Here is a 14,206-nt window from a genome sequence, read left to right on the forward strand (position 1 = left end):
CCTGCAAGTCCCCCGCGGCGGTCCCCGCCAGCCCCCCAGGACGGCAGGGCACGCGTCCCGGGGCGAGCAGCGCCGCGGCTCCATGCGCCCGCTGGGCAAAACCCGGCCGGCCACCGGTCAGCGGCGCTGGGCGGCTGAGCGTGCCCGGGCCTCAGCGCGCCCGCGGCGCATCCCGCGCCCTCCTGGTCTTCGTCTGGGCCTTCCCGAAGAGCCCACACCCACTTGACATCAGCACCGACCAAAGCACGTGGCGCAGCGCCAAACGGCGGACCCCGGCAGTCCCGAGTGCCTCCCGGGTGCCGCCGCTCAGCTAAGACAGCTAGTCGGTGTCCGAGCGCGGCACATTCCTCTTCTAGCAGAGGATGCTGCACGCAGGAGCGGGGGGGGCGGGGAGGGAGGGGGGGAGAAGCCAGTAGAGGGGGCAGGACTTGACGCCTCACAGCGCCGCTGCTCTGGCGCCCAGCCAGCCACCAGCAGACCTTTAGCCGTTGCCGCAAGTGCCCATCGACTGGTAAGACCAGGCTGCCGGTAATCCAGGTTGCTGCCCCCTCCTCGCCAAGGAGCTCTCCAAGAGCTCTGACCTTGAATTCTCTTCTCAGAAAACAGGCTCCTGTCTAACAACCCTTACACTAAAGTGCTTGGGCTGGTTTTGCCAAACTAGAAAGGGATGTTGGATTGAATGCACCTGCTGACCCCATCACCAGGAGGCCACTATCAGGCATCCAGGAAAGCTGACCATACCCTCTGGACTGTCTCTTTAATGGCAGTCTCAACTACATCTCCTTTCTATCTTCTCTCAGTGCCCTTGACAATACTGGACCCACTCACCCAGTTCTCAGAAACAGCACCACCCAGCAACCCACACACTCTTCTAATTCATCCATTAGCATCCATCCAGATATTTAAACATTCAACATTTATTAAACCTTAGTATGTGCCAGGGGCAACAGATAGAAGATGAACAAGCTTCCTACAATCATAGAGTTCATAATCTAGTCCAAGAGAAAGAGAGATTAAACACATACCCGAAACCCAAACCCACTGCTGTTGAGTCGATTCGGACTCATAGCAACCCTATAGGACAGGGTAGAACTGCCCCACAGGGTTTCCAAGGAGTGCCTGGTGGATTCAAACTGCTGATCTTTTGGTTAGAAGCCATAGCACTTAACCACTATGCCACCAGGGTTTCCTAAACACATACAGAACAAGGTAATTTCAGTTGTTATAAAGGTAAGAGATTCTGTAAGAGTACTCACCTTTTGGGTAAATGTACAAATGTCATTCTAATTCTGTAACTTCTATGATGACAAGACACCAAATAATCTTCTAAATCAGAAATTATAATATTCAATATGCTTTTTAAAACTATGTATGCCCTTTAAGCATTAAGCAATATTCTGTCCTTAGATGTCAGCTGAAGATAGCTTGTGGCGGGGGCGGGGGAGGTGCAGAAGTAAAAGAAATGGCCTCCAATCTCACCCTTCTCCTGTTGTCTGACCCCTCCCTGCCACGTTATCATCTCTAGCCCCATTTATTTTATCTTTCCAGGATGGCCAGACAAATGAACAGAAGCCCCAGGTCGTTTAAAAAAAAAAAAAAAAAACACAGGCATGCTGTGGAAGACTTTTTTGAACAGTAATTTCCAGGAATGCTTGGAAATAGACACTATGAAGGAAGTATACAGTGTTCCTGAGACAATTTGACAATACGAATTAATCAAAAGTTCTAAAAATGTTCATTCCCTTTGAACCATCGATTCCACGTCTAAGAATTTATCTACAAGACACAATTGTGGATGTGCACAAAGACATAATTGTGGATGTTCATCTACTACTTATACAACACCGAATAATTGGAAATAACTTAAATGAGCAACAGAAAATTGGTTAATAAACCTTGATACGTCCTTACAATGGAATACATGCAAGTATATGTATGAATGCATATAACCCAGTTGTCGTTGACTCCAACTCATGCAACCCCATGTGTGCAGAGGAGACTTGCACTCCATAGGGTTTTCAAGGCTGCCACCTTTTGGCAACAGATTGCCAGGCCTTCTTCCAAGGCACCTCTGAGTTCAAACTGCCAATTTTTCAGTTAGTAGTTGAGGGCTTAACCATTTGCACTCCCCAGGAGGGAAAATACATGTATAATTTGCTTTTGAGTAAAACAAAACAAATGGTCACAATTGTGTGAGTGCGAGCTGGGGTTAGAGAGAAGCAGGCACCTATGGTGGAGTTGCACCACGTTCATTTTTTTTCCTGGTTGACTCAGAACCTACCCCTAAAGCAAAATGTGCTGCCACTATGGCATGTCATTTCTCATAAAAGTTAATCTATTAATCCATATTAAAGTTATATATTAATGAGTAATAATGATAATATTCATATGTCTACAAGGAGCACCACTTAATATGACTATTATTCAAATTATTGCACTAAGGCCAAAGATGAAGAAATTGGAGATTTTTACCAACTTCTGCAGTCTGAAATTGATCAAACATGCAATGAAGATACATTCATAATTACTGGTGATTGGAATGAGAAAGTTGGAAATAAAGAAGGATCAGTAGTTGGAAAATATGGCCTTGGTGATAGAAACGATGCTGGAGATAGCATGACTGAATTTTGCAAGACCAACAACTTCTTCACTGCAAATACCTTTTTTCAACAATATAAACAGTGACTATACACATGGACCTGGTCAGATGGAATATACTGGAATCAAATCAACTACATCTGCGGAAAGAGATGATAGAAAAGCTCATTATCATCAGTCAGAACAAAGCCAGGGGCCAACTACAGAATAGACCGTCAATTGCTCATGTGCAAGTTCAAGCTGAAGCTGAAGAAAATAAGAAGTTCATGAGAACCAAAGTACAACCCTGAGTATATCCCACCTGAATTTAGAGAACATCTCCAGGTAGATTTGACGCATTGAAAACTAATGAACGAAGACAAGACAAATTGTGAAATGACATCAGGGACATCATACATGCAGAAAGCAAGAGGTCATTAAAAAAGACAGGAAAGAAAGAAAAGACCAAAATGGATGTCAGAAAAGACTCTGAAACTTGCTCTTGAACATCAGGTAACTAAAGCAAAAGGAAGAAATGATAAAGTCAAAGAGTTGAACAGACGATTTCAAACGGTGGCTTAAGAAGACAAAGTAAAGTATTACAATGAAATATGCAAAGACCTGGGGTTAGAAAACCGAAAAGGAAGAACACGCTCAGCATTTCTCAAGCTGAAAGAACTGAAGAAAAAATTCAAGCCTTGTGTTGCAATTTTAAAGGATTCTGTGTGCAAAATATTGACCAACACAGGAAGCATCAAAAATAGATGGAAGGAATACAGACAGTCCCTGTGCCAAAAAAAAACTGACCGACATTCATTTCAGGAGGTAGCAAATCATCAAGAATCAAAGATACTGAAGGAAGAAGTGTAAGCTGCATTGAAGACACTGGCAAAAAACAAGGCTCCTGGAATTGATGGAATACCAATAGAGATGTTTCAACAAATCGATGTAGCACTGGAAAAACTCACTTGTCTGTGCCAAGAAATTTGGAATACAGCTACTTGAACAACTGACTGGGAGAGATCTGTATCTGTGCCTATTCCAAAGAAACGTGATCCAACAGAATACAGAAATTATCAAATAACATCATTAATATCACACACGAGTAAAATTTTGCTAAAGATCATTCAAAAGCAATTACAGCAGTACCTCGACAAGGAACTTCCAGAAATTCAAGCCAGATTCAGAAGTGGACATGGATTCAGGAATATCATTGTTGATGTCAGATGGATCCTGGCTGAAAGCAGCGAATACTGGAAAAATGTTTACCTGTGTCTTATTGACTACGCAAAGGTATTTGACTGTGTGGATCATAACAAATTACAGATAACATTGTAAAGAATGGGAATTTCAGAACACTTAATTATGCTCATGAGGAACCTGTACATAGATCAAGCAAGAGGCAGTCATTCGAACAGAACAAGGGGATGCTGCATGGTTTAAGGTCAGGAAACGTGTGCGTCAGGGTTGTAGCCTTTCACCATACTTGTTCAATCTGTATGCTGAGCAAATAATCCAAGAAGCTGGACTATATGAAGAAAAACAAGGCATCAGGATTAGAGGAAGACTCGTTAACAACCTACAATATGCAGATGATACAACCTTGCCTGCTGAAAATGAAGAGGACTTGAAGCACTTAGTAATGAAGATCAAAGACTACAGCCTTCAGTATGGATTATATCTCAACATTAAAAAAAAAAAATCCTCACGACTGGACCAATAAGCAACATCACGATAAATGGAGAAAAGATTGAAGTTGTCATGGATTTTATTTCACTTGGATCCACAATCAACATCCATGAAGGCAGCAGTCAAGAAATCAAATGACCCATTGCATGGGTAAATCTGCTGCAAAAGACCTCTTTAAAGTGTTAAAAAGCAAAGATGTCACTTTAAGGACGAAGGTGCACCTGACCCAAGCCATGTGTTTTCAATTGCCTCATATGCATGCAAAAGCTGGATAATGAATAAGGAAGGGAGAAGAAGAATTGATGCCTTTGAATTATGGTGTTGGCGAAGAATATTGAATATGCCATGGACTGCCAGAAGAACAAACAAAGCTGTCTTGGAAGAAGTACAGCCAGAATGCTCCTTATAAGCAAGGATGGCAAGACTTCATCTCACATGCTTTGGACATGTTATCAGGAGGGACCAGTCCCTAGAGAGAGACATCATGCTTGGTAAAGTAGAGGGTCAGGGAAAAAGAGGAAGACCCTCAATGAGATGGATTGACACACACAGTGGCTGCAACAATGGGCTCAAGCATAACAACGATTATGAGGATGGTGCAGGACCTGGCAGTGTTTTGTTCTGTTGTATATAGGGTTGCTGTGAGTCAGAACTGCCTGGATGGCACCTAACAACAACAACAAAGTTATGGAAGTTTTAAAACAGAATGGAATAAACTTTACAGGCAGTCAAGAACACAGCTCAATTTTCTACCACTCTCCATTCACCACTTAGTTGATAGTAATTTTAAAGGTAGAATGGTTTTCCTCTCAGACTTTTCATTCCATACAGATTTTTCAGTTATTCTTTCCCTGAATCTAGCTCAATGGTTTCAAACTTTATTGTGCATAAAAATTACTGTTCATAGGGTAGTTTTTACTTTATGAGAGTTTTTTTTAATCTTATACTTGGTCTTTACAGCCTAACCACAAAATGGAAGGTCAGAAAAAGAGACAGGACTCTTAGAAGGATATTCACAAAAATGTTAACAACGGTGGAATTATGGTTGATTTTTATTTCCCTCTTTGAGATTTTCTGTGTTTTCTAAGTAGTCTATAATAACTTAGATATTGGTATTAGAAAATAAGATGCGGCTTAAAATAACTGGGTTAAAAATTCTCCAGAAGATAAAATGAAAACTATGCCTTGAGTTTCAAAGGGGTGACTGCCCTTTATATCCCTCCCCTCTGCCAGCTCTGATAGTGCCTCAGTTGGTGCCCCAACACCCAAGGACAGACAGCACATCGTCACTAGGATACCATGCAGGAAAAACTGGCAAGAAAATTATTTTTACGTTTATCTCCTGGGCTGTGCTTATAATGATGCTTAGATGCTTAGACTAAAGGGTCTGAAATGAAGTAGCCATGACTATCCACTAATGGCTCTGTCCCCTGCACCTGAAACCCCCTACAAATATTCTGGTTTCTTGACAAACTAAAAACATGTAAGGCATATACCCTCAGTCCTGAGAACCAGAAACTGTTCAGCCTACTTCTTGTGGACCTGGTGGTACCATCAAGCACAACAGTAAAGACCAGTAGAATAAGAGCAGGTCATAAATTACACCAGGCTCAGCAGATAACTCATTGATCTGTGCCTCAGTTTCCCCTATGTTAAATAGCGTAATAAAGCTCCTATTTTCTCTCTAGAGAGACAGATGTAAAAGGATGATTTTTGCCTTAGTTTTTCTATCTGTTAGCCTGCTAGAGGCCTTATTTACCTTTTGTGGGGGGTGGATTTAAAAGCTGGTGGACAAAGTGAACAGCACCACCCCAGTGAAAGGGATATGCTGGGACTTCTGGGGGAAGAAGAAAGCTGGATAGTTGTGGGTCCTTTGGCGCCAGGGTATTAAACTGCAATTTGCCTCACATTTCAAACTTTCTAAGAATCTAAAGTGTTCACAGACCAGACAGGGAATAAGAGGCAGGAAAGATAACAGTGCTGACTTTCTCTTGTGTCATAACTCAGGAACTGTTAAGTCAAGGACAGAAGGCAGATGAAATTAAAACTCCAAACTGGGGCCTAGGTTTCTCAAAAACACAACGGGAAAAACCACCATGGCAGGGTCTAAAGATGAGGGATATCTGTATTACGTGGCCACTTTAATTCAATAATCATTTAATCTCCTACTAGGTACCAGGCATTACAACTACCAAGTTCTCTGCTCAAAATAAAATGCATGACTTCCAAGCCAGACAAAGCTGCCATTAGGTTACATTTTAAATCCACCTAGAGTCTAATAAAGCTAATTTTACTGCTATTATGTCTATTAAAACAAGGGCCTTTGTTTGGAGAGTAAACAGAGGGGAGGAAAGCACAGACAGCAAGGGGCGGGAATTTTGGTTATTCCAGAATTGTTTCTGGGAAGGAAGTAACAAGAACAAAACTGAATTCTTAAAAAAGCCTTAATAAGGCCAAATGTATCAGACAATTCACCCCTGTATAACAACTCCAGCCTTCTTGAAAGCAGACAACACCCCCACCCCCCCACACACACACAGCCCGACAACAGCTCAGGGACGGAAATGAGGCACCTGTCTCACCTACGCTGGAAACAATGAATGCACTGACCACAGAAGCCAACTTGGGACTGGAACTTAGGGCCTAAGGGTCACTAAGGTGGGAAATGCTGTTCCATGCTCAGAGACCAAAAGTCACCCAAATGAGAGTTTTGATAAAATGAATAAATTAAGTAATAAATTAAATATGTTATTGTTGTTAGTTGCTGTCAAGTAGGCCCTTAATTCATGGTGATCTTAAATAGAAAGAAATATTGCCTAGTCCTGCACCATCTTCATGATCATTGGCGTATTTGAGTCCACAGTTGCAGCTATTGTCTCAACTTACCTCATTGAGAGTTTCCTTTGCTTCCATTGGCCCTCTACTTTACCAAACACAATGTGCTTTTCTAGGGATTGGTCTTTCCTGATGATGTGTCCAAAGTAAGCAAGTCAAATTATATATATATAGATATAGCTTTATTTTTATTTTTTTAAATCAAAGGCAAAACCAAACCACAAAACACCTAATTAGCTAGAACACTGGTCTATGACCAGTGATCCTCTCATACTTCCACTTTAATCAAAATTATCTCAGGTGATTGTTAAAAACGCAGATTTCAGGGGTCCATCCCCAGAGAATCTCATGCCAAAGGTCTAGGCCCGCCCCAAGATCTGCATTTTAGCAAGTACCCAGGTTACTTAGCTGCCTGTGGTCTGGAGCCCACACTTTGAGAAATTCTAAGCTACAAGGCCAAGAGGGCCTAACACACCTGTCTAGCCCAACCTTCTAACAAGTACCACTGAAGTAGGCTTGAACTAATTCACAATTAAATCTGAATGAAATCGAACTGGTACCTCTTATGTAACCACACCAAAATTACAACAAAACCAGGGCATGATTCCAAACCCAAACCAAACCCATTGCCATCAAGTCGATTCTGACTCATAACGACCCTTCAAGACAGAGTAGAACTGCCCCCATAGAGTTTCCAAGGAGTGCCTGGTGGATTTGAACTTAACCACTACACCATCAGGGTTTCCTGGGCATGATAAAGAATGACAAAAAAGGAAAATACGAACACGCACCAAACACACTGTTAACTTTTAAGAGAATGAGGATAATGTACTTTTGACCCGTATCCAGTCTTGTCTTGTACTCATAAACCAGGTATGAACTCTCTCAATTCTCCAGTGTTATCACCTCAAAACTCCATGGACTCAGAACCAGGTTCAAATCTGGGTTCATCTGCCAATCTTTCAGTTAGCAGCCAGGAGTAAGTACTAAATAAATGGTGGCTATCATTCATTTCCACCACTCAACTGTCAGTTTGTCATACTGTGGAGGCTTGCATGTTTCTGTGATGCTGGAAGCTATGCCAACAGTATTTCAAATACCAACAGGGTCACCTATGGTAGACAGGTTTCAGTGGCACTTTCAGACTAACACAAGCTGGGAAGACAGACCTGGTGATCTACTTCTTTAAAAAATTAGCCAGTGAAAACCTCAGGAATAGCATCAAAACATTGTCTAGACCGGACAGTGTTTCATTCTATTGTACATAGGGTCATTGTGAGTCGGGACCAACTTAATAGCACCTAACAACATTTAAAGAGCCCTGGTGGTGCTGTTGGAAACCCTTGTAGCATAGTGGCTAAGTGCTACAGCTGCTAACCAAAAGGTCAGCAGTTCAAGTCCACCAGGAGCTCCTTGGAAACCCCATGGGGCAGTTCTACTCTGTCCTACAGTGTCGCTATGAGTCGGAATCGACTTGACGGCAGTGGGTTTTGGGTTTGTGGGTGGTACAGTGGTTAAGCATTCAGCTGCTAACTGAAAGGTCAATGGTTCAAACCCACCAGCTACTCCATAGGAGAAAGATGTGACGGTCTGCTTCTGTAAAGATTACAGCCTTGGAAAACCTATGGGGCAGCTCTATTCTGTCTTATAGAGTCACTATGAGGCAGAATCAACTCCACAGCAATGGGTGGGGTATCATTCATTTAACTGATAAATATTTATTAGAGCCTTCTACATTTTTTTTTTTTCTACATGCTAGGCACTGTAAGCACAAGAGAAACAGTGGTGAGAGAAGAGGGGCATAAATTGGATCCTAAATAAGTAAACAAACAGTAATTTCAGATACTGATGAGAGTCGGAACAGGTTTGGTTTTGGGCTTATGAAGAAAATAATACAGCGATTTAAGAGTGATATGGGAGGCCTGGAGTGTTTTGTCTGGAGAAGCCTTTCTAGGAGGTGGCATTTAAGCTATGATTTAGGGGATGACCACCTCAGGCACAAGAACTGGTGGGAACAAACTGCATTCCCAGGAAGGGAGGATGCGAAGCTAGAACTCAGTGACCAGACAAGAGGATAGTAAAAGATGAGGATAGGGAGACAGGTAGTAAAGCCTTATAAACCCGCTGAAACCAAGCCTGTTGCCATGGAGTTGATTCCAATTTCTAGGGGCCTTATGGGACAGAGGAGAACTGCCCCACAGGGTTTCCAAGGAGTGGCTGGTGGATTCGAACTGCTGACCTTTTGGTTAGTAGCCAAGCCCTTAACCACTGTGTCACCAGGGCTCCTTGTTAATACCTGGTGAGAAGTCCCTGGGTGGTGCAAACAGTTAATGTGCTCACCTGCTAACCAAAAGGTTGGAGGCTGGCGTCCACCCAGAGGCACCTTAGAAGAAAGGTCTGGTGATCTACTCCAGAAAAATCAGACACTGAAAACCCTACAGAGCACAGTTCTTCTGTGACACACATGGGGTCTCCACAAGTCAATTCCAACTCCGTGGCAACTGGCAATGGCTGGTGGAAAGCTGGATTATCTTCCAAATGCAATAGGAGGTTGTTGAAGGGTTTAAAGAGGGGAGAGGAATGATCTGATTTGCTTTTTAAAGACTTCTCTAACTGCTATATAAAGAATGGCCTGGGGGTCAGGGGTAATAAAAAAAAAGTCTAATATTTATTTACTGCTTAACTGTGTGCTCTGAACTGTCCTAAGAACTTTACATGTATGATCTCCTTTAGTCCTCATGAAAACTTTTTTTTTATAATTGTGCTTTAGGTGAAAGTTTACAGCGCAAGTTAACTTCTCGTACAAAAATCTACACACATAATGTTATGGGACACTAGTTGCAATCCCTATAATGTAACAGCACACTCCCACTTTCCACCTTGTGTTTCCTGTGTCCATTCAACAAGGTCCTATCCCTTTCTGCCTTCTGATTCTGCCTCTGGACAGGAGCTGCCCATTTGGTCTCCTGTATCTGCCCAAACCAAGCACACTCCTCACAAGTATTATTTTATGTTTTCTGGTCCAGTCCAAACTTGGTCTGAAGAGTGGGCCTCGGGAATGGTTTTAGCTCTCGGTTAACAGAGTGCCCAGAGGCCACGGCTTTGAGGGTTCCTCCAGTCTCAGTTTACGTGAATTTGAGTTCCACACCACACCTTTCTCCTGCTCCATCAGGGGCTCTCTGTTGTGTTCCCTGTCAGGGCTGTCATTGGTGGTAGCAGGGCACCATCTAGTTCGTCTGGTCTCAGGCTGATGGAGTCTCTGGCTTATGTGGCCCTTTTTTCTCTTGGGCTAATATTTTCCTTACATCTTCAGTGTTCTTCATTCTCCTTTGCTCCAGGTGGGTTGGGACCAATTGATGCATCTTAGATCATCGCTGGCAAGCTTTGAAGAACCCAGACACCACTTACCAAAGTGGGATGCAGAATATTTTCTTAATAAACCTGGTTATGTCAATTGACCTAGATGTCCACCAAAACCATGGTCCCCAGACCCCTGCCCCTGCTACTCTGTCCCTTGAAGTGTTTGGTTGTGTTCAGGAAACTTCTTAGCTTTTGGTTTAGTTCAGCTGTGCTGCCTTCCCCTGTATTGTGTGTTGTCCTTCCCTTCACTCATGAAAACTTTTTGACGGGAGCACTATTATTCCTTTTTTACAGCTGGCAAAACCCATGTGCAGAGAGACTAAGTAACTTGCTCATCACAGTAAGCAGAGGATCCAGTATGCAAACCCAGACAGTCTGACAGCAATGCCACTACAATGTCTTTGACCAAAGTGGGAAAATGTAGGAAAATAAGGTTAAGAGGCCACTGCAACAGTACATGCAAGAGATGATGGTGGCAACTGTGAAAATGCTAAGGGGGGGTTGGCTTGCAAAATAAGTTGGCAGCAGAGCCAACAGGACTCACTGATGGGATTGTATGGCAGGGGTGAAGGAAAGAGAAAAACGAAGGTAACTCCCAGGTGTTTGGTTGGAGCAACTAGACAAATGACAGTGCTATTTCCTGAAATGATTAAGCCTGGAGTAAAGAACAAATCAAAAGGATTGTTGTTGTTGGGGGTGCTATTGGGTCAATTCCAACTCATAGTGACCCCATGTGATGGAGTACAACTGCCCCATAGGATTTTCTTGGCTATAATCTTTAGGGAAGCATCTCTCTCTCCCGCAGAGCCACTGGGTGAGTTCAAACCACCAGCCTTTTAGTTAGATGCCCAGTACTTAACCATTGTGCTATCAGGGCTCCTTAAAAGGGGAAGACGGCGTTAAAACTCAAGATGAACTTGTTTTGGACACTTTCATGTTTGAAATGACTATTAGATATCCAAGTGGAGAGGTCACGAAGGCAGTAAAGCAGACAGCTATAGGAGTCTCCACTCAGGGGAGAGGTCAGGGCTACAGGGCTACACCGGACTCCCGCTAGGTAGGCAGGGCATGGCTGTCCCTGTGGACCTCTGATTGGTTGTAACAGCAAAGGCGGAACCACATCTCAGCACAGGATTACAACGGAAGGGTTCCACTCAGAGATGAAAAGCATCTTGCCCAGCCTACACTTTGTGGTCCAGCAAACCCTTCTGTCCAACCCCATCCTCTGGACCAGCTTCCTGGGAGCCTATCTCAGCAGCATTCTTTCAAGATGACCTCCAGCATACCCGGTCCCAGGAAGGCAGCACAAAGTGCCCTGGTCCAGGAGGATAGCTCGGATTTAGTTGCCGCAGAAGGAAGGTTATCGGGCATCCTTGTGAGAAGAGGACTTCTGTACCCCTCTCCCACTTCAACGCTCCTTTTTTGGTCCTGCTATCAGTGGAGACCATCCGGGTGTGACGCCCTGGAACTGCTCTCAGGGGCCTGAGTCGATGATGATGAAAGGGTTTCCAAAATAAGCCTCCCACGTTCAGGCTTCCCAAATGCCAGGCTGGCGTCCAGATTACAGCACTTCCAGAAAAATTCCAACCTCACTTGATAAAATACTCTCAGAATTGACACCTCTGTGGCTCAGAGAGGTGGGCGTGGACTGGAGGTCAGGTAGATGTTGGAAGAGAAAATTAAAAAAGGCAATTTTTACAGTTCATCTAAAATGTCAGGAGCGGGAAGCAGCCCATGTTTACACAGAGCTTTCCGCAAGTGAATGCGGCTTCCAAGTAGCTTAAAAAAAAATGGCTGTATCAACTTGTCCAATGAAATAGCTTTTTAGCTGAACAGAAATAGTACCAGGCTGTTCCCACCCTCCTTAGGCTCAATCTACTAATACAATTTATACTCTCTCTAGTCCTGATTGTTTTACTTTTTATTCATATTTTATACCTTGCCCATAAGCTACCCCAAATCCACTGAGAAACAGGATAAAGCAATAAATGGACAAATAGGGCCGAGTCTTGACATGCCTGGATATCAAACTTTCAGATCCATGAAATCAATAAAGGTTGTTTATTGTGGATATTAACGGGGGATAGGAGAAGGAAATGCCCTAATTAATATGTACAACACTTCGAAAATTATCTCTCTTTATATAGAAAAAGAAAGAACACTTGATAATGTACCTGTGTTTTTCAGATTTTTCTATCTGTACATAATAATTTATAGAGAAAGTGGGTGAAATCTCATGTATGACGTGTCTGTGGGTGATTTTGTGGCTTTTGCTGTTCAAACCAGGAACAACAGGATGCCGGATGCCAGTTCCATAACTGTGCTACTTCATCTTCCAAATAAGACTTGTCAACCCCACTGCAGGGAAATCAGAATAAGACTCAATCTAAATCTAGCCACAAACAAAGTCGGAATTTGCCGGTCCTTTTGTGGTGTGGGTAGGTGACGTGTCAACGCACACTGCTATTCTCTGGTGTCCTGCTAAATGCAGAACAAGCTTCAGAATGCGAAATAGCCAGCAGCCTGGGAACATAATTTTGGAGACGTGAGAATTATTAGGTTTTCTAAATCACTGCCATGAGCCAAAATCCTGACTGAGATTTAGTGGGCCAAAGACAGAACCGAGAGGCTCGTCACATTTACAGACATTGCCCTGAGTGCCTTCCTTGGGGACTCTCTCTCTAATATAAACACAAATATAGCAATTACTTGGATCCCCCATGTGCAGGCAGCAAATGTTTTAAGGAGGCACATTCTCGAGGGAGCAAAGGAAAAGTGGTATTTTTTGGGTCTGATGTTTTTATCACCAGGAGTTACTGAAACCAGTATCTTGTCACTTCAAGAGCATACAGTGATGACAGATATTTATAACGCTAACTCTGAGGCCTTGCAACCTCATGGCAGAACAGATGGATCAAATTATGACTTGTTGCAGTTTGAAATGTGTTGTATTGCCTCCTAATTCTTTGAAGAGAGCTCTGGTGACATAGTGGTTAAGAGCTCAGCTGCTAACCAAAAGATTGGCAGTTGGAATTCACCAGCTGCTCCTTGGAAACCCTATAGGGTCGCTATGAGCCCAATTTGACCCTACCACAAAGGGGTAATTCTTTGAAGACTGACAATGCATATAATATACAGTAGGTGGCAACACTGAGCCACCAAAACATCCCATTTGCCAACCATGCTGGATAGTCTTCTATAATGAGCCCCAGCCTAAAAATTAGGTCTATATTAAAACGACAATGACAGATACAAAGCAATTAAAAATACATGCCCAACAAGCCTGGAACCAAAAACACCATCAAGTGTACAATATAGCATGTTGTCATTTCCCACCTCTATTCTCCCAATCATTGGACAAATCCAGTTATTCCTTGAGACATCCCAGTTGTGCCTCTGCTCTCCCTTTTTCCCCAGTGGCTTTTATAAACGTAATATTCAACTTTAATCTGCCTGCACTTCAGGAGACAGTGTGACAAGGGCAATAAACACATTCACTGTGTGCAAATATCAGGGAAAATGAGTTCTGAGTCTGCCTTTGCCAACCCCAGGTGTGGGCTTTCTCTTCCCAAACTCGGGAGAGACTGGAATGCAGCAGCTGTCAGAAAACAGCAACAGCCTGTGCCAGAAATACCCTTGCTGCGCTGCTCTAATTGCCAAGAGATAAGAACCCATAACTCACACCAACACTTGTGGCTCTGGCTCACACACAGCAGGCACAAAGACAAGAGCATGCGCTCTGGAG

General features: G+C 43.2%; 1 protein-coding gene across 5 annotated transcripts in view; it reads right to left on the reverse strand.

Moving 5' to 3' along the window:
* The window catches only part of PLEKHA7 (pleckstrin homology domain containing A7), a 236,738-nt gene that overhangs the window by 150,791 nt on the left and 71,741 nt on the right, over positions 1-14,206 (reverse strand). The gene's annotated exons all lie outside the window — the stretch shown is intronic.

The sequence above is a fragment of the Elephas maximus genome, chromosome 7, assembly GCF_024166365.1.
Source record: "Elephas maximus indicus isolate mEleMax1 chromosome 7, mEleMax1 primary haplotype, whole genome shotgun sequence".
NCBI classification, from domain to species: Eukaryota; Metazoa; Chordata; class Mammalia; order Proboscidea; family Elephantidae; genus Elephas; species Elephas maximus.